The sequence below is a fragment of the Zosterops lateralis genome (genome assembly GCF_965231275.1).
Source record: "Zosterops lateralis genome assembly, chromosome: 3".
In the NCBI taxonomy this organism is placed as follows: domain Eukaryota; kingdom Metazoa; phylum Chordata; class Aves; order Passeriformes; family Zosteropidae; genus Zosterops; species Zosterops lateralis.
The window spans coordinates 5,833,106-5,852,035 of record NC_139764.1 but is presented as its reverse complement, the minus strand read 5'-3'; the positions used below and the strand labels follow the sequence as shown (position 1 = coordinate 5,852,035).

At 40.3% G+C, this 18,930-nt stretch overlaps 1 long non-coding RNA gene across 1 annotated transcript; it reads right to left on the bottom strand.

Annotated features, from left to right (window-relative positions):
• Window positions 1-6,267: 6,267 nt before the first annotated feature.
• Window positions 6,268-17,490, bottom strand: LOC310907942. The gene is made up of 3 exons (XR_014589744.1): window positions 17,396-17,490; window positions 9,232-9,406; window positions 6,268-6,651 (listed from the first exon to the last, which is right to left on the bottom strand). It is a non-coding gene; the product is annotated as an uncharacterized lncRNA (long non-coding RNA).
• Window positions 17,491-18,930: the final 1,440 nt, after the last annotated feature.

Below are 18,930 nucleotides of genomic sequence, written 5' to 3'. Positions count from 1 at the left end.
AAGCAGCAGATGGACAATCACACAGCCATTGGCCTACCTAGTCAGGCATATCACATTTCCACAGCAGGAAAGTGCTCTCAAGAAAGCAGTGAAATGTGCATGTTTGGCAGCCAAATTAGTGAGCACAGGACTGCTGTGCATTTCTTCCCACCTCCTAACAGCCATCTAGCCAGGACAACTCCCAGAGACATGAACCAGTGCCAGAGACTCTACTCCAGTGTAGCCACTGGTGTGGAAGGAGACCCTGCCGCAGTCTCCACTGGTGTGGCAGCACTGAAAGAATCACTCCTGGAAAGGGGAATTAATAAATTACTCTCAGACATCCCAGGAAGGCTACCACTGATGTCAGTGAAACTTTGGCTATAGGCTGGGGAGAAAACAACACCAAAAGGCAGGGCTTTTCAACAGAAGGAACACAAGACTGTAAGCAATGTATTTCTTAGAACTGATTTGTCTTTGTTGTTGAAGAAAGTGTGGACAGCCTGTACGACTAAGTAATACAGGTTCTGCTGGTACAAACCAAGTAAAGATGTAGTTTAGTAAAGGATTTAGAAGGAGGCAGGGAAAAAAAAGGAGGCTTTATTCTCTATTTACCTTTTTTTTTTTTTTTTTTTTTTTAACCAACTGCCATGCAGTCATTCCCTAAAGCTCAAACAGAAAGTATCCTTCCAGAGTATTTTTGTGGGCCCTGGGGCCAGGCAGTTGCTAAACTGGATGAGACAAGAGCATCCACTAAGGAGGAAACAACAGCAGGAAGCATTGAAATACGCTCAGGCTTTCCTTGGCTTTTCTGATTTACCAGGGAAGACCCCACCTACACATTTAATGGGGTCAGAGCCAACCCGAGGCTATAGGGAACAGATTCCTGATCATTCCCTTACAGTAAGGAGGTACATATCCAGTTAAATTCACAATGCTGAATAGCTACAGAAGACTAACAGGACCTCCCACTTCATGGAAACAGTGACTGTTTACATAATATGTAATGACAGTAAATCATAACAAATCCTAGGAGAAAACTCCAGTGAGAGATAAAATAACATGACCTTCTGATTTTTCTTTTTTTCTCAGTTTTACAATCCATGCCTTTATTCCCCCAACCTATAAGGAGTTTTGCAAATGTTTAATCTGCAGTACATCATTAGGCCCACAGATTCTAATGAGCCTAATTATGTGGGGAAAAAAAAAAAAGTGCATGCATAAGAGAATGTCCTTATCACCTTTGTTTATTGAGCTCCCTACCACTATGGTATCAAAAATGCAATTGTTCCAGTTGGCAAGGTTAAACAATTAGCATTCTAAGTTCAAGGCTGCTATTGAATAGCTCCACTATTGATCCCATTACTGTGCTGAGCCAGGCCAGCTGAGGAGCAGACCCTGCCCAAGGTGCCGAGTAGTTTGCAATTTGCAAAGGAACTAAACAAACTTTTGCAGGGGCATGGGGGAAATTAGCAACAGGACAACTGGTTTCTGAAGCTCATCTCTTGGTTGAATTTTATTCCTGAAGAATGCCCTACATGAGAAGTTCTCGTGCTATCATTTGCTATATTATAATACAACACAGCTTTTGCAAGACTAACAGACTTCATTATTTTTCCTCTGGGAACTCCTCCACTTTTTTTTTTTTTTTTTTTTTTTTTTTTGTACATGTTCATGTGAGCAGATCCATAATTACACAACCAGAACCCAGATTTGCTTAAAACGAACCAGCCTAGTTTTTATTCCCTGACAAGACACTCTTGGGGGGGGGGGGGGGGGAAGTACATATTCCCTGCGAAGACAACAGTGTCAAGGCAAGAAAAACTAAAACGAAAATGTGTTTTTCTTCATATCTAATATTTACTTGTGCTGCAGTTGCAGTTGCATCGGGAAGTCCTAAAAGCCAGTCTGGTAGGTGTGACAGCAATATGTGGCAAATCAGACAGAATCTACTCCTGGAGCTTTCCATCAGGATGTGTCTGCATTACATTGCAACAGGACTTTTAAGCAATGGGATTCATAGAATCATAGAGTCACTGAGTGGCTTGAAAGGGACTTTAAAGATCATCTGTTTCCAACCCCACTGCCATAGAAAGGGACACCTGATGTTGGGAAAGATTAATCAGGGAAACCTTATAAATATAATTGCTTAGCAAAAGATTCTGAAAATATGGAACCTGTAATCAAAATAGAAATGGAAGCTTACTTTGAGTTGTAGGATACCGAGTCTTATTTACTATATAACCTAAAGACAATAGCCTAGCCAGCTGAAGGAGAATCCCTTTTGATTGAACAATACCTTTCTGCTGGCTAAGGGATTCAAAGGTCAATGTAGCAAGACAGAAAAATCTAAAGAGTAGTTTTTAGTTTAAAATATAACACATGGTAATGTAGTAGTTCTTATAGGCTGTATGTAGATTCTATAGGATTTTGTGTCTTGTATTGGTTGGTCACTGTAAATTAGAATATTCATCACAAAAAGAGATATAATGTATTGTAATCAGGACCTCGCTCTCTTTGCTATCTCTCTCTGGACCTGGCTCTCCTTTCCCTGCTCTTACCTCTGCTCTCTTCCCCCTGCACTCTGACCCCTGCCAGCTTGCTCTCTCCCTCCCCTCTTCCTAGCCCATACCCTCTTGCTCTCTCTCATTCTCTCTCTGGGACTTCCCTTCAGCCGAGGCTGGTGACTGAAGGGAAGGCCCTTTCTACCCACGACCCTTGCAATAAAACCATATATTCTAGAATATCTCAGGTTTGCAGAGTCCCTTGTCCCTGTAAGTCACGGATGCTTCTACAACCTTCCACTAGGCCAGGTTGCTCAGAGCTCCATCCAGCCTGGCCTTTGACACTTCAGGGGATGGGGCACCCACAGCTTCTCTGGGCAACCTGTGCCAGTGCCTCAGCACCCTCACAGTGAGGAATTTCTTTCTAATATCTAATCCAAACCTACTCTCTTGAGTGTGAAGCCATTGCCCCTTGTCCTGTCACCACATGCTCTTGAATTGCCTGTAGCAGATGTGCAAGGCTTGGTATCAAAGCTCTGCCTGCCTGCCAGGGGCTGCAGGAATGCAAACCCTGCTCGAGTCAGAGGAGCTGATGCACATCCTGGGAGCACCATCTGCAGCCTTCTCCCAGCCCAGGGTATACAACACGGACAGGCTGGAGTGTCCTCCTGCAGAGTGTCCCCACCTGGGCAGGGGTCAGGAGAGGGTTCTGGCTACTCTTTTCATATTATCAGTGATTTCATCATCCAACAAAAAATAAAATTCAAAACAAGCACTCTCACTTGTGAATTCCCTACATTTCAGGACTTGCCCAGCTCCCATTCATGAGGCAGCTAAAAGATCTCCTGGAAAAGAACAGCCTCTAATGACCACGCGTCCTTGTGCTCTGGAGTGTGGGCTACAGCAACTAATAATAGATGAAGGTTTACATGTTTTTCTTGTGTTTCTGCTGGGGCTGCTGTGTCATTAATTCAGCTTGTGCCTGGCTACTTGTGTTAAACATTCCCTTTGTGGCTTTCTCTAAATCTTAAATTTTGCATGTGACCACACGTAAATGTAAATGTGTATTTTTATGGTCCTGTAATCTCAGTGCTTTTAAATCCCGATTGCCTGAAGGCACACAGGGAGCTGAAGCAGAAAAGCTTGGTCAGTTTGTGATCATTTAGAGCTAGTTTATTTGCTCTTTCTGAGTGGATTCAGTTCCTGTAGAGGTTTTTGCCTTTAGTGTAATAGAGTGAAGATAAGATCTAGAAAGCTAATTAACCCTGCAGGGCCTGTGAACAATGCTCATTAGAAAACAGTCAAACACATTTATGCTTAAATACCTTATTTACAGGAATTCATATCGTATTTCTGAACAGCAGATACATGCCACACACTCATACCTTTAACCACTGCAAACCATTTCCTTAAATGCAGCTGAAAAACGCCCCAAGTTGGAGCTCAAAGTCATCTGGATTGTGCATGTAAATAACCTGTACTTTGAAACACTACCCAAAATTAATGAAAACCCTGTCTGCAAGACACTGTAAGACAGGGTGTCCTTTCACCTGCACCCCAAAACCAGTGCAAGTGTTCCACAAAACCAGTGTCATTGCAACCCACTGATCCTGATCAGTAAACACCACTCTGAAGCAATTTCCCTGAGGACTTTCCCATCTGTCCAAGGCGGTGACAGCAAGACACATGTGATCACAGGCATCTCTGGGGACTTCTGGAAAGACTTCATAAGAACTCGTAAGGTTATTACAAACCTCATTCTGAAGTTGCTTCACATCTCTATGAATATCCTGGGTCAGACAGCAACAAGCATGGATTCTAGTACTCAGTGCCCGTGAATACACATGTACATGTCATACAAGTTCCAATTATCTGAGAACAAAAGATTCCTTTGAATAACTCTGAATTCTCCTTCTTTCCTAACACTTTACTCCTTCTACACCTGCCCCTCATCGCAGAGAGACCAGAAAAGCTAAACCAAGAGAGATCTCTGGCAATATCTGATATGTGGGTGCCTTAGAGGGTGCATCTATGTGTCATGTACATAGTGACATAAAAGCCAGAATTAGTTATTCTTGCTTCTCATGACATCTTGAAGGACAGCCTGGATTCAGAATTAGGTCTGCTCAGCACTTAACTTTGTTGTAAGTGACTGCCTGACCAGTGAGTAGGATAAATGATGCCACTGGGACTGAAACGTATCTTAAAATGAATCATGTGCTTAATGGTTGTCCTGGGGAAGGATGGGTTTAAATACAAATTTAAGGGCATTTTCTGCTTCAAGGCTTCTGGGATTGAAGATCCCATCAAAGAGAAATTCTAAGCAAGACAGACCTGCATTGTGTCCCCAATGTTTTAAAATCACATGCCTTATAAATTTAATTTATTTTATATCCTATATCCAAGCACAATTGGTAAACACAAGCAAATCTGTATGCTATAATTTTTTCAGGGAAAGGGTGACTTTTGTTTGGCACTTATTGGCATTTAATACAACATGAACAAGTCTAGAACTGGAGAAACTGCTCTAATGCTATTTGAATGAAAATAATTGTGGTTTCTAAAAAGATCTGCTCCATAGGCCTGTAATAATTATTTTATGTGCCAGTTTAAAAGCATACCTTTTCAAAAAAGGCAAAACCTCTACCACTTCTATAAGTGGATTCATAATTTATATTGTGAATCTCTTTGACAAGAGGAAAATCCCTAATCAAGTTACTCTTCGACCTGAACTAATAAATCCTGTCTTGACATAAATTCTTTTTTCAGTGCTTCATTTGCAAGGAGTCATGTGGCTTTTTAATAATCAGTCTCCTTGTTTCCTCTTCATCCTAGTCAAAAAGGCACTGATAACTGCAAAAGCATCTCAGGCAACTCACAGCAACTCAGATGCAGCACTGAGAAATAGCTCTGTGAAATCAGCTTTAATGAGATATGAAAATATTACATCTGCAAGTCTTGGCGGCTGGACAGTGCTTTGGAAAGCAAAGCCAGTTTCCCTAGTCCAGATTAGTCAACATCAGGTTCTTCGCTCTAACATTTCACAAAATATTTTCCCACATATGTCCAACTGCATTTTGAAGGGTGGAGCTGATAACATAAATGTGCCCTAAGGTAAAACTCCTGAAACATTTCCCTGGGTGATCTTTGCGTCTGGACATTACCAGTGCAGATGTCTGTAATCAAGAGATCTCTATGGATCCGCTAATTATTCCCTGGGCTTTTCCACTGGCAATAAAAATCCCATTTGTCGAAGCTTGTTTGCAGAACTGCTTCCATTTCCACAGTGGTGGCATTAATTAGCGAAGACCTGTGAAAATTGTTGGAGTTTATAGGTTAAAAAAAAATCACTAAGCATTGCTCCTAAATATTCCTATAAATCCAACCATGGCAACAAGTCCTGAAAGTCCAGCTTTCTCAGTTGGAACAATTTTTCATGCTTGTAGCAATAAGTGAGAAATAATGGGGGTCTCAGATTCACATTAGGAAAGTTGCTCCTGTGACCTCTTCGTGCAGATGGATGGTGAATTTCTCAGATAATAAATCAAAGTTTCCTGATGGTGCAGTGGCATCTCTCACTGAGGCCCGTAGAGCTGCTGGCTGCCTTCTATTCAAAGGCAGCAGGCCTCTGCCCGGCAGGAAGTTTTCCCTACAAATCCTTCCCTCACCATCAGGAGATATTAGGGCCTCTATAAACTGCCCAGGCATTTTGGGGAACAGCCAGCATCCTGCTGGGAAATGGACACTTTTCAACTTCATTGACATGTGTCACACATACAAAGAATAGAAAGCCATCGCGGGGGGGGGGAGGGAGGGGCGGGGGGGAAGCCACATTATGACTTTCCCACCAGCAGGGCCAGTTAAGTCGTTGTCCTTAAAAGGTATTTAAAAGGTTCATCAGAGTTACCTTGCTTAATAGTACATTTAGGAAGAGAATCTTACCTTTGAGTTTTAAAGACCATGGAATGTTTCTCTGTTTCTTGATACTTTTTGCATTCAGCTAACTTTCATGTAGGAATTTCGAAAAAAAAATAAAATAAAGAAAGAAAGAAAGAAAGAAAGAAAGAAAGAAAGAAAAAAAAAAAAAAAAAAAAAAAAAGAAAAAGAAAAGAAGCTGTGATGCTGTTTTTCCCATGCAGTTTTTATTAACTTTCTTCCGAATAAGTCCCTGCAAGGAAAATGACACCAATTTTTATTATCAGAAATATATTTATTAAGTGACAGTCTAACTCCCAGAATAGCAATGCATTCATTTTATTTTTTTTTTGGAGTTAAAGCTTTTTTCCCAAATGACCCTAAAATAAGCATGGGAAAGCAGCATTGTAAATACAGTAATGAATTTCAAGTGAATATACTTTTTCCCCTCAATGTATTGCCTATATTAAACACTGTGGGGGGGATAGGGCTCTCAATTATTAACAAAAGGATAAAACTTGAAGGTGATGCTCTCTTGCTAATTGAAATAATTTTGAAGTATCTTAAACAAAGGTGGCAAAACTTCAATAGCAATTTCTCCCACTCTCTCTGGGATGGATATCGATGACTAATTTTTCCTTCTTTATGCAAGTAATTTCCTCAAAAAGCAATAGAATCCAGAATGTAAATGCACCTTTAGGGAAGAGGAATTTTCAGCTGTAGCTTTGACAAGTTATGGGAGCATGTATATTTTTTGGGGGACTTGGTTTCTTCAAAAGCTGATGATCCCTAATGCTTTTATATGGCATCATAATAACTAATGATAAAAAGAATTTTTAATTGCTTTTGCACTTATGCCAGAAGTCAATATAAACAATTCATTCTGGATTTTCTCTGTTGACTTCAGTGGAGTCAGTGTAGTTTATGTAATGGTGACTGAAAACAGCATTTGGCCTTAGTCTTTATACTTGTTCTACCAAGTCAACTCAATTCTACACTGAGGTGACTGAAGGAGGCAGGGCTGGGCCTTATTTATTGCAAAGATGTTGAGCTTGATGCAGGAGAAGTATGGGAGACAATGTGCTTACCCAAATAAAAACTGGGAGACAGACTAACTGCTCAGGCAGTCACTTCTGCCCAGCAAGGATGACAAAGCCTTGGCACAGCACAGGCTCCAGGGGAAAGAGATTGAGCTGCTGGTGGCTGCACAAAGAGGAGCAGTGACAGGCTAGGATCATCAGTCACTGCATGACGACCATGGTGTAATGGATGCAATTTAGGATGAGATGAGTAAAGGATGAGGTGGGCTTAGAAACGGGTCCTGGTGAGGCTCAGAGCTGAGCACTAAGCCCAAAGCCAGCTGGTTCCCTAAAGCAGCATGGGAGCCAAAGTCATACAAATGAGTCACACCTGCTTAAAGCCATTGCAACAGAGTCATGAGGGGCAACCCTGTAATGGAAAGCACTCGGGATCTCTCCTTTGGGTGATAGATTTTTAACAGCCTTTTTTCTAAAGGCTGAGCCTGACTGAGCAAACCTAGCAGCAATGTCAAACTTAGCAGGTTTCAAAATTTGGATGGAAAACACTATCAAATTCTGTTGGGCAGAAAATGTGCTTTTCGTGAAGAAAACCTCTTTGTTAAAAATTAACCTGCTGCAAGCATTAACACAGTGTTTAAAAGTCTAGCTCATTCAGAACACCTTAAAACAAAAGCAACTACAACATTCCAGAAATGGGTCTCCATCGAGTCAGGAGTTTAACAGTTAAATACCTTTAAAGGTCCAAACTTTAATGATGCAGACTCTAGAATGACTCTTTTAAACTGCCTAATTTTCTTCTAAAGCATGTAATTTTTTATGGTGAATGGACTTTTCTGAAATAAAGCTGCAAATTTCCTTTTTCTCATTATGATTTCATGAACTGCTCAGAGAATGTAGTTCACTTCACATTTCTTGTCTGGGTGTCTGTGAACAGGCACAAGGCTGATGGAGCTCAGTTTACCACTGTCAGTCCTACCTGTCCTCAGAGCTCAAGTGTGGAGTACAGCACAGCCCAATGAAGTATTTAAGTGTACACTTCAAGCTCTAAGATTCAAACAGTGAAACCAAAGCCAAAGAGACTCTTTGGATGCTTAAAAATAATCACAGCCTCAAGCATTTTGATGGAAAACCCTGAAGTGCTCTCTAGTTTCCTGGATCAGACTCTGATGTAAGGACAAAGATGTATAATTACAAAATCAAGCCAAAGGCAGCACTGAAGGCAGTCAGTGGACTTCCCAGTTCACCCTAGAAATATTTCATACAAAACATTAAAAATGTCAATGCTTTTATTATGCACAGACTCTACTATCAAACAGGCAAATGGTGTGAAACAATTTGAAAAATATCTTTCTGGTTTTGAACAAGTTTAAATAATGCAAAACTGAATTTTTCAAAGCACTGTTTTTTTTTTCTGTTCAGTTTCTGGGGACTGTCAAATAAACTATTGTCCCCCTTTTCTCTGGCTGCATCTTTCTCTGAACAGCTGCACATATATAATTCTATGTAGAGCTAATTTTATCATGGGGATTTGAAACTATTGAGATAATCTGCAATATAAACACTCTAAAAGTGTCCTTAAGAGTCAGCAAATACTTATACATAGTAGAGAAGCACATTATACTGACAATCAGTGCAGAGCTGAAGGCAAGCACCAGAAATTCTGAAACATGGGCATTTCTGGTTTTTACTTGTACATCATCAGGTTCTCTTTTCAGCATTATAATATGGCTTCAGAAATTATCTGAAGTATTGCTGCCTTGTGACCTGTCTATAAGAAACTGCCATCCTCTTACCTATTGTTTTATTTCCTCAAGGGTCTTCTGGACTCTTGTTTCCTTTAGGAAGATCCTGCAGAATGCTGGACATGCCTGACTGTCAAACAGGCACATTTAAAAGCTAAGGGATGCTTCTTCTCTCTCTGGATCAAATAATTTTTCCCGTGTAAACATGTTTAACATCTTAATACTCCTGTTACAGAAAAAAAAAAAAAAAAAAAAAAAAAAAAAAAAAAAAAAAAAAAAAACCAAACAAACTGGTAATCTTTTCCCCAGGATTTTCTGAGGAACATGTGAATACTTCAGTGCTGTAAAGGGGAAAATTCCTTCACCCTCTGACATTCATACATGGCAGTTACTGCTGAAGATAAGCTAATGACCCAAGATTTGCAAGGGACTGCCCCATGCTGTGACTTTCAGCTTTGCAAAGGCCACACGGAAGGTTTCATTTGTCTCATTAACTTTCCCACTGTACCAATCAGAAGTTTATTATAGAGTATTTTTCTCTTTTAACTTTTACAGCCCATATACCTCGGCAGGAGCCTAGACACACTGACCCAGGACACCCCTTCCAGTCCTGCCTTCCTATGACATGCAGACAAATAAATCACCAAGGTCCAAGGCAGTACTTTTACAAACTCTAGATTAGATGAAGCACAACAATGGAGCATATGATTACAACAACAACCTTCAAGGTAATATGACAGACACAAACCACATTGTGCTGTATATAAACTATACAAACATTTCCACTTGATTTCCTAAGGAAATGAGGCTTATGCAGTCATGCTTTCTGTCTGTTCATGTCCGCCCCTAATAACATTCAAACCCACTGCCACGTTTCAATGCAAGTTGTCAGGGGAGAAGCAAAAGATTTGGAGATAATTATGTTCCTACAGCTATTGTCATGGCACAGAGGAAAGAGACCTAAATTAGGGCCCCCAGCTGAGGAAAATCTCCTTGAAGGAGTGGGATCAATGGTTCCTTGTCCAGTCGGTACAAACAGCTTATTCCCAGCCTTGCAATCAGCCCATGCAGAGTTCCGCAGCAGATGCAGAAGGAGCTGCCTTTTGCCTTCTGCTTTGTGAGTGGTCCTGGGATCTGGGGGTCCCATGAAGGCCCCTACAAGGTGCATGGAAGACTCAGGATGTGGTTCCATAGAAAACTGAGTTTTGGTTGCTCCTGGAACAGCCCCTTATAATTTTCTCACAAAATGAACACGATAGCTTTGGATTTTAATTCCTTGGCTGGACAATTTCTGCTCCTCTTGTTCTTCCAGTGGCCTTAAAAGGTCAGAAATCCAGCACACAAGCATTCAAGAATTCTTGGTCATACATTTTTCATCTGAGATTGAGAAATTTTTTACTGGGCTCAGGATTTCCTCAGACCTGCCAGAAACTCTTCTAGAGAGGCCATGTCTCACTGTCCTAACCTTCCAGTAATTCATTAAACGATAGGATCCCTGCTGACATGCAAGGTTTGCTCTTTCTCACACTAAAGTTGAATATACCTAATGTGATTCTCTGCTTGAGGGTGTCCTTTGGAACCAGTTCATCTTCCACAGTTCCCTTCCTTGCCCCCACACCCCACCACCTTTTCTTTTTATTCCCAGATCACAGGCACTCATCCTGCCCTGCTCAGAAGCATTCCGAGACACCTGTTAAAGTCATGCTAAGTAGAAAGCAAAATGAGAAGACACTCCTTGAAGCTGTGCTGCTGACATGCATCATATGGAAAAGCTTGGTGAAAGCAGCTGACTTCAGCATCCTGTGGAGCTTTCTAAATCCTGTCGCTGTATTTTGGGGAAAAAAAACCCAAACCCTAAATATTTTAAATTAACACATCTGGGTGCAAGAAAAATCACCCTGAAAAAATTACTAATTCTCTGAAAACATTTGACATGGTTTCCAAGCCACTGAGAATGTCAAGTAGAGCAGGTAATGCAGCAACCTGAGATGTGAGCAGAAGAAAAAGAAAACTCCAATCCAAATGCACCTTGAAGTACAATACTTATGGATCCAGCAAGGTCTGACCTTTTAAGTTAACAGCTATTAAGTATTTACACACAGGGAGGAAGAGGAGATTCATTGCTTGTGAGATAAACAGAATGCTGATGCCAAGCCAGGGAGTCTTTTAAAAGTCAGATCAATTCAGTCAAAAAATTAATGACTGCAATGCTTTACACACTTGGGATGGAAACCTTCCTCCCCTGCCAAGTTATCTGACACTTCCTTGAGGAATTATTATGTGCATAAAACATTTCTAGAGATTGTGATTTTGAAAAAGATTTACACTTTCACTCTTCACTGAAAGAGAGATACTTCCTGGGGATGTAGTCCTATTTTTGAAGGATTCACCAGCAGACCTTATTTTTAGCAACTAGTTAACCATTCTGCCAACAGAGCATTATTCTTAAGAATTAATGAATGAGCACTGTTGTTAAAATATTTTTTTCCAAGAAGGATCCAGCAAAAATGAAACTGCAGTCAGGGCAACTGAACAAACAACACAACATCCTTCAAACCCATCCACTATTCTAACTCAGCTGGGCGCTGCTGCTGAAGTCAGCCTGTTTATTTGCACGGTTATGAATTGTGAGAATCGAGCTTTTTTCTTTTTAATGAGCTATTGATTTTAGAAAATCACTCAAGGCAGAAAATCCTTACATTAACAGGCTGGCTTTACTTGCCAAGACGTGTCATTTTATAGCACTTCTGAGAAAATTCAATGCATAAAGTCCTTTCAGCCACTGTAGACAAGACAGATCGATGTGGCTCCGAGACACAGATCAACTCTTTACAGGACTGATCCATACGGAAATACCTGGGAGACTCCTCCCTCGGAGGGATGAAGTCATTCTTCAAGATGACAAAGACCTGAGATCCAGAACTTGAGGGTGAAGTAGGTCTCTTATTTATTGTACACAGAGGTTTTATGGATTTCCAGATTTTCTTGAGTAAAGAATTCCAGGTCTCATAAACTGAGAGCTTGTGAGACTGTAAAGGAATATACTTTTAAACTCAGCAGAAGTGTTTTTGAAGGGAAAAAAAGGAGAAAAGTAAGAAGATGCCAGAAAATAGATCCCTTAAGAAAACTGCAGGGCACAAGCTGTATTTCCAGTTCAGGAAAGCATCCCTAAACAGAACAGGGATTTATGCACACAATTACATGTTGTCCATAAAAAGGATGAATTTTAATATGTGTTTAAGTGTGCTCAGAGCCTAGATAGCCAGCCTTCTACAAAATAAACGTGTCCAAGTACATTTAGAGAATATTCCTGAATTTCGGAAATCCAATGGTGATGAAGCTCAAAAGGAAGAACTTTTTTTTGTCTGTGTTCACTTCTTTTAAATACACTCCCCACTCAAAAAAAAAGAGCATAAATTAAGTATAAAATAAATTCCTACTAGGTGCTAGAGGTACTCACTTCCTTGTGACTTGTTAACTGACAAATATTTCCAAGTTAAACATTGATTTTCCTTTGCTTCGTTTCATTCCTGTCTTGAGCAATCCCTCGGAGTGTGGGATTACAAAAGGAGCACACAGACACAGCTCTCATTCCATGTTTCTTGGACTTCAGAACCATTATTAGGCTTTTCTAGAGTAAAGCTGCAACAGCCCAGTCAGGGAACATCTCTGGGGAGTGCTTTGAGACTGAAGAGGTTAAAGTCAGCAGAGGTGAGATCTGGCCCCCTATCTGGCAGGAAATAGTTTTGCAGAGATAAGTGAGTGGAATTCTATGGCATGCAAAATACATATGGCCATATTAGATAGTCTAAAGTTTCCTTCTCCTCTAAAATCCATTAATTCACTGAAGTTTCCTTGGTAATGAAGGAGTAACTTTTGACAGCACCCAGGTCTACTTGCATCTTCACTGAATTTCTGCTGGACCTCTTGAACTCAATACTGTCCCAAATTTAGATTAACTTCTCTGTGATTTACTTATTTCCATTTATGAAAGCAAAAAATGAATAAAATAAGTTGTATGTTTTATGCAAAACATTTAAAAAGTAAAGTGTCAGTGCAATAGACAAAGCCCAGAAAAAAAATCTTCTGAATTTTGGGTCTGCTTTGCTACTTGCTCCTAGAAGCTGAGATATTTAACTTTTCTGCCTCATTTTTTTTTCCTTAACAGTAGGAAAAAAGCTGTTTGCTTGCTTTTCTCTCAAGCATATCATAAAAACTGGTGATTTTGTGCTTGTTTTGTTTATTTAGTTTTATCAAATTTAATAAGGCCCTCATCCAGCAAAGTTCTTAAGCATATATTCCACAAACACAAGCACAGCCCTCTGTAAGAACAGAACACTTTAAACCTGACCTTCACAACTATGATTTTTTTATCTTGCTTTCTGTGTACTCCCTAAGGTTTCCCAGTACATTTAGGGTTTTTTGGTAAAATGGATTTCCTCTTCTGCTCTTGCAATGAAACCACCTCTAAGGGCAAACCTGCTTCAGTTTGGCTTCTCAGGGCAGAGTGAAAACTGCAGCAATGAATGTAGAGAGAGAACAGCTTGTTGGGAGAGATGTGAGGGAGATGAGCAGGGATTTATGTCTCTTTTTCAATGAGAAGAGTAAGAGAGTGATAGAATCATAGAACAATTTGGTTGGAGGAACCTTAAAGACGACCCAGTTTCAACCCCCTCACCATGGGTAGGGACACTTTCCATCAGACCAAGTTGCTCAAAGCCCCATCCAACCTGACCTTGAACACATCCTGGGATGGGGCAGCCACAACAATAACAAAGACAACGTTCTGCGTGGAAGAAAGAAGAAGTTAAAATTCCCACCATAGTCAAAGCCCTTCAGAGAGACAGAGAAGTGATAAAGGAAGCCAAAGCAGCAGCTTTCCTTCCCAGCTAATAGGATCGTGTTCTCCTTCCAGGGAATGTCTGGTTCTGAAGCCAAAGATGATTTACATAGTTTGGTTAACCGAGGCAGGGGAGGCAGACTTAAATGTGCAGGAGTACTATACTGAACCAGGACACAGAAAAAAAGATGGAAACATTCTGTTATTAATTGATAGCTGAAAACACAAGCTGGTATGAGGGTCAAGCCGATACTGTAGTGTAGGGGTGCAGGAAGAGAGAAAGAAATACTATTAGAAGATTTAGGAATAACCCAACTAGGACTTGCCAATAAAAGGAAGCCACTTTATCTGAAGGGAAACTTAGGGTGCAGGGACAGTTCTGACAGATATGAGACAACATACTGATAAAGAGAGACCTGCAACAAAAATATCAGAGTCTGCAAAAAGAAGACATAGTTTGGGAACAAGAGAAGCCAAGACAACATCTGGTATTTGGGATACCAGAACTGCAATGGCTCACATAATTTTGGCATTTGCAAGCTCTTGAAGGGAGATACTGGAGAAAGTCCAGTACAAAGTCAATGGCCACTGCATGACAAGCCTGGAGAGGTCATAGGACATGAGATAATGCTGCAGAGGATCTACTGGTGGCTGAGAAAATTGATGGTTTCACTCAAGTTGGACAGAAATGCACAAGACAGTTCAACACCAGAAAAAGCAGTATTTGTTCTTGTAATATTGCTACGCTACTCAAAATCAGAAATGTACATAGAGAACAGCTGACAAGAAGTCAAAACTCTCCTTTTTACTAAGGAAATGTAAATTAAGCCTTGAGGTAGACAAAGTACACAGGTATATTGTAGAACCAAGAGAAAATGATTGCTGCAGTAAAAACCATGTTCCCAGTTCTTCTTAAGAGTGTAAATTCAAGGTTATGGGACAGGAACAAATAAAGACTTTGATGTAAACTTTTCAGGACAGGCAACTTCTCTGAGTACACAAAATTCAGAGAGCCCAAGCATGTGATACTGTACATTTCCTGGAAGCTACTAGAATATTTGAATATTATTGTTTAAGAATAAGCAGAAGAGTCAAGAGTAAGTTCAACCATCAGTTAAGATTGAGGGGGAAATAGTTTTTTCAGCTGTGTATGGGCTCCTCCATTCCTCTCCAACAAAAAAAAAAAACAACCCAAAAACCCAACCTTCAAATGTGCTCACTCAAGCAATAGAGCAGATCAGATGCATTGGGAGAGTTATGTGTGATGTGAGTATAATGCTCAGTCAAACCATCCAACCTGATCTGAGAAGACAATGGCAGGGAAGAGACACAAGGGCAAAACGACAGTTAAGAAACAGGAAAAACTGAAGGGACAAGTTAGAGGTGCCAGAACCAAGGTGTGACTGCAAAATTAAATCTGATTTCCCTTGGAAATTTCTAAAGTGGGTACCTGCACAGCCTTGGCAGCTGGGATGCTGAGGTTTCTGAAGACTCACAGAACGCTGCAGGGGCACAGAACATCCTGAACACTGAATGAACATTACTGATTACTTAATAGATTATTTAGACAAACACGCACACACAAAACTTGCTGTGTTAGGTCAATGTTTTGTGGTAAGTTAACACAATTTCTTATGAACAAGTTGGAATTTCATGTCACACAGTCTCATACAAAGAAAAGCTGGATCTGTCAAGTCACTGGCTCCAAGCAATTTCTGCATGGCAGAAGACTGGATGCTACTCTTGCTTTTTACACACTTCTCAGAGATGAGAGTCCTCTGCCAAAACTTGCAAGGTTTTATCTATCTCAAGTTCACGGTGGATGAGGTAAGGCCCTGCTCACTCTGATGTAATCTAAAATAAATGGGATGGACAAGGGATCAGATTAAAGAAGTGGGTCAGATCTGCTGCTGGCACTGCTCCACTGACGTCAATGGAACTAAGCTGATTTACACCAGCTGAGTATCTGTCCTGGAGGTTTCCATGTATTTAAACAAAATAAATAAAAATGCACATTAAAAGCTCCCCTTGGTAGATCCCAAGTCCAAATGCCTTGTTCCTAAATAGAGTAAATAAATTACTAGAAAGCATTTACTGCAGACATCAGTTGTTACAAGTCAACAATGAGCAGAATAAAGGTCAGGTCACCCTAAATCTTTAATTCTTGTTGCACCCCTGAGTGAGAGAGAAACTGATAATTCAACACAAAATCACCTTAACTCTGACCCAAAACAAATATCTTAACAGTAACTGTTCCTGAAATGAAGAGGTGCTCTCCTTTGCCTCATAAAACATTAACTTCCATCCCTATGAGCAACTGAGGCTACAAAATAAAGTTCAGCCTCAGTCCAGAACTGGGTCATACCTTTATTGCTGAAGAAAATCAGTGTTTGTGTTCTACAGACAGGAACGCGAACACCTTCTGAAAACAAATCTAAATGCACAGATAAATTTTCAGATGTTCCTCAGATTCATGATCACACTCCCACATCCTTATCCTAACTCAAATATAATTTCCTTTGGAAAATGTCTTTATAATTGCTGTTCTTCTAAATAATACTTTGGAAATGTTACAGGCAGACAACATGTGTGCATTGGCAGCACTTTGTAACTTCATCCCCGAGGAGGAAATATTTAGCTGTTGATAGTGTAAAACCACCCTAAGAAATGGAAAATCAGCCTTATTATAATGAAATAACAAATCATACAACTTTTTGTATCCAGGAAAAATAGTCTATATCCTCAGATTGTTGGACACCAGTGTTGTCCTGTGGAAATTACATAGCTTTGCCGTTCACACCAAGTGAGTGCCTTGGTGCATTTATCACACCAAAAAATAAACCATGCCTCAGTTATTTAGGGAGAGTGACCTAGAGAGGCAGAATTTCAGACAAGTTTAGAAATACTTGTGTTCATGAATGACCCCAAGCTGTGTGTATTCCATACAGAAGCACTCTAATCTGTGTCTCCAGCTTACTTCAACCTCAGCAATTCCCAGGTTTTTCTGGTCACACTGTGTTGACTTAAAGCACAGATGTTTCTGCTGAGGCCTGAAAGAGAGCTGAAGAGTTTTATCATATTTTAGAAGCCCATCAAAAAATCCTGCATTCAAGAAGCAGCCAAATTGACCTGCTGACCATACAAATTCAGTCTGGAATCTCCCAAGTTTCTACTGCTTGTGCTTCACACAATAAACTTAGGTGTGATTTACATATAGAATCTCAAAAAAACCCCATTTGCTAAGTAGATACATTTATTTGTTGCTTTTTCTCAAGGTAAAATAACTTCTCTCCACTTCTACACTGCAGACTCAGTTTTGAGATCTTACTGACACTCCAGCTCCAGCTTTCTGCTGTCTTGGGGTTCAATCCATACCTGCTTCGTGCCGCAGAGAGCAGAAGTGAGGATGCAAACCTGGCAAGGCTGACTTGCTGCTGTAATCCCTCCTCCTCTACCTGCAGTTATCAAAGCCTTCTATGAGTTTGCACACTAGAAACCCCTCCTCTCCAAATACCCACCCTGGGAAGTTGTATGCAAATAAGCCTGGTGCTGATTCCATGCTGCCAACATTCCTAAAATGCTACAGCAAAGCACAGAATTTGACCTATAGCACAGTGGAGGAAAAGTTCAAACAAAAAATGACATATCCCTTCCACAATCTGAATTCCAATAAGTAATTTCCTTTTTCCAGTGCAGCACAGATTCTCAACAGATAGAGAATAGCAGACAGAGAGTTCGCCAGTTTTTGTCTTATTTTTTTATAACCCGTAAAATTTCTTAAAGCAATTGTACAGATTTCAGGCTTCCCTTTGATCACTCTTTGCAACAATGACTCCAGGCCTTTGCCTAGGTATGATTCCTCAATCCCAACACATACAATGGAAGTGCCCTAGTCCACAGAAAGCCTTCTCATTAAAGCTCTAATCTGTTCCACTACATTCTTGCAAGACAGAATTATCCAGCTTTAAAGCATGCCTCAATAGTGAGCCGTAATAAGACTGATAGAAACAGCTTAAGTAATTGGATTGCTATATGGTATTGAATGTCTGACAACAAAAGATATCAATCTATATTCTACTACTGAATCTTTGTTCCAGCAATGAATTCATTTAGTAATGCACTTGGAGGCTTGCAGTCCCTGCAGGAGAAATAACAGACTGTGGACACAAAGGCAGGGCCATCTGATGAGCACAGAGAAAGCAACTGTGCCATTCCAAGAAGTTAATTACAGTGAACAAAAGCACAAGACTATGACTTGTTGACCATTACCATAATCACATTACTACAGTCTTCTTCTATTCCCAGCAGCAGAGGGTCTATTCTTTCCTTCCATTTGGCACCGTGCATCATATCTGTGTTTTGTCACCTGAAATGTATTGTTGAACAGACCTCCCTCTAAAGATAGCTGGAAATGTCACACTGTTTCTTTTACAATTTATTCTTTGCAGGCTGATTTATAAATGCTCTCATTTGATTACTTTTTTTTTTTTTTTAAACTTTGAACAAAGGCTCCCAAGATTTTCTGCAAATGAAAATTTGTAAGAATGTTTTTGCCCATGAAACCTGGTGCTTGTGACCCATGACACTTGTATGATTTATGTATATTCTGGTAACGCAGACACAGTGAAACAATTCATGACATACTGTCTACAACCTCGCCACTTCTGGAGTTCAACATATCCCATGCTCACATATAAAGTAAAAGAGATTTAGGCTGGATAAAAAGAAGACTTTTTTTACAATGAGGTGGTGAAATACTGGGACATTTTGTTCAGAGAAGCTGCGCTCGCCCCATCCCTGGGGACATTCAAAGTGAGGCTGCAGAGAGTTCTGAGCAACCTGATCTGGTTGAAGATGTCCCTGCTCCTTGCAAGGAAGTTTGACTATTCTCCCCCAACCCAAATTATTCT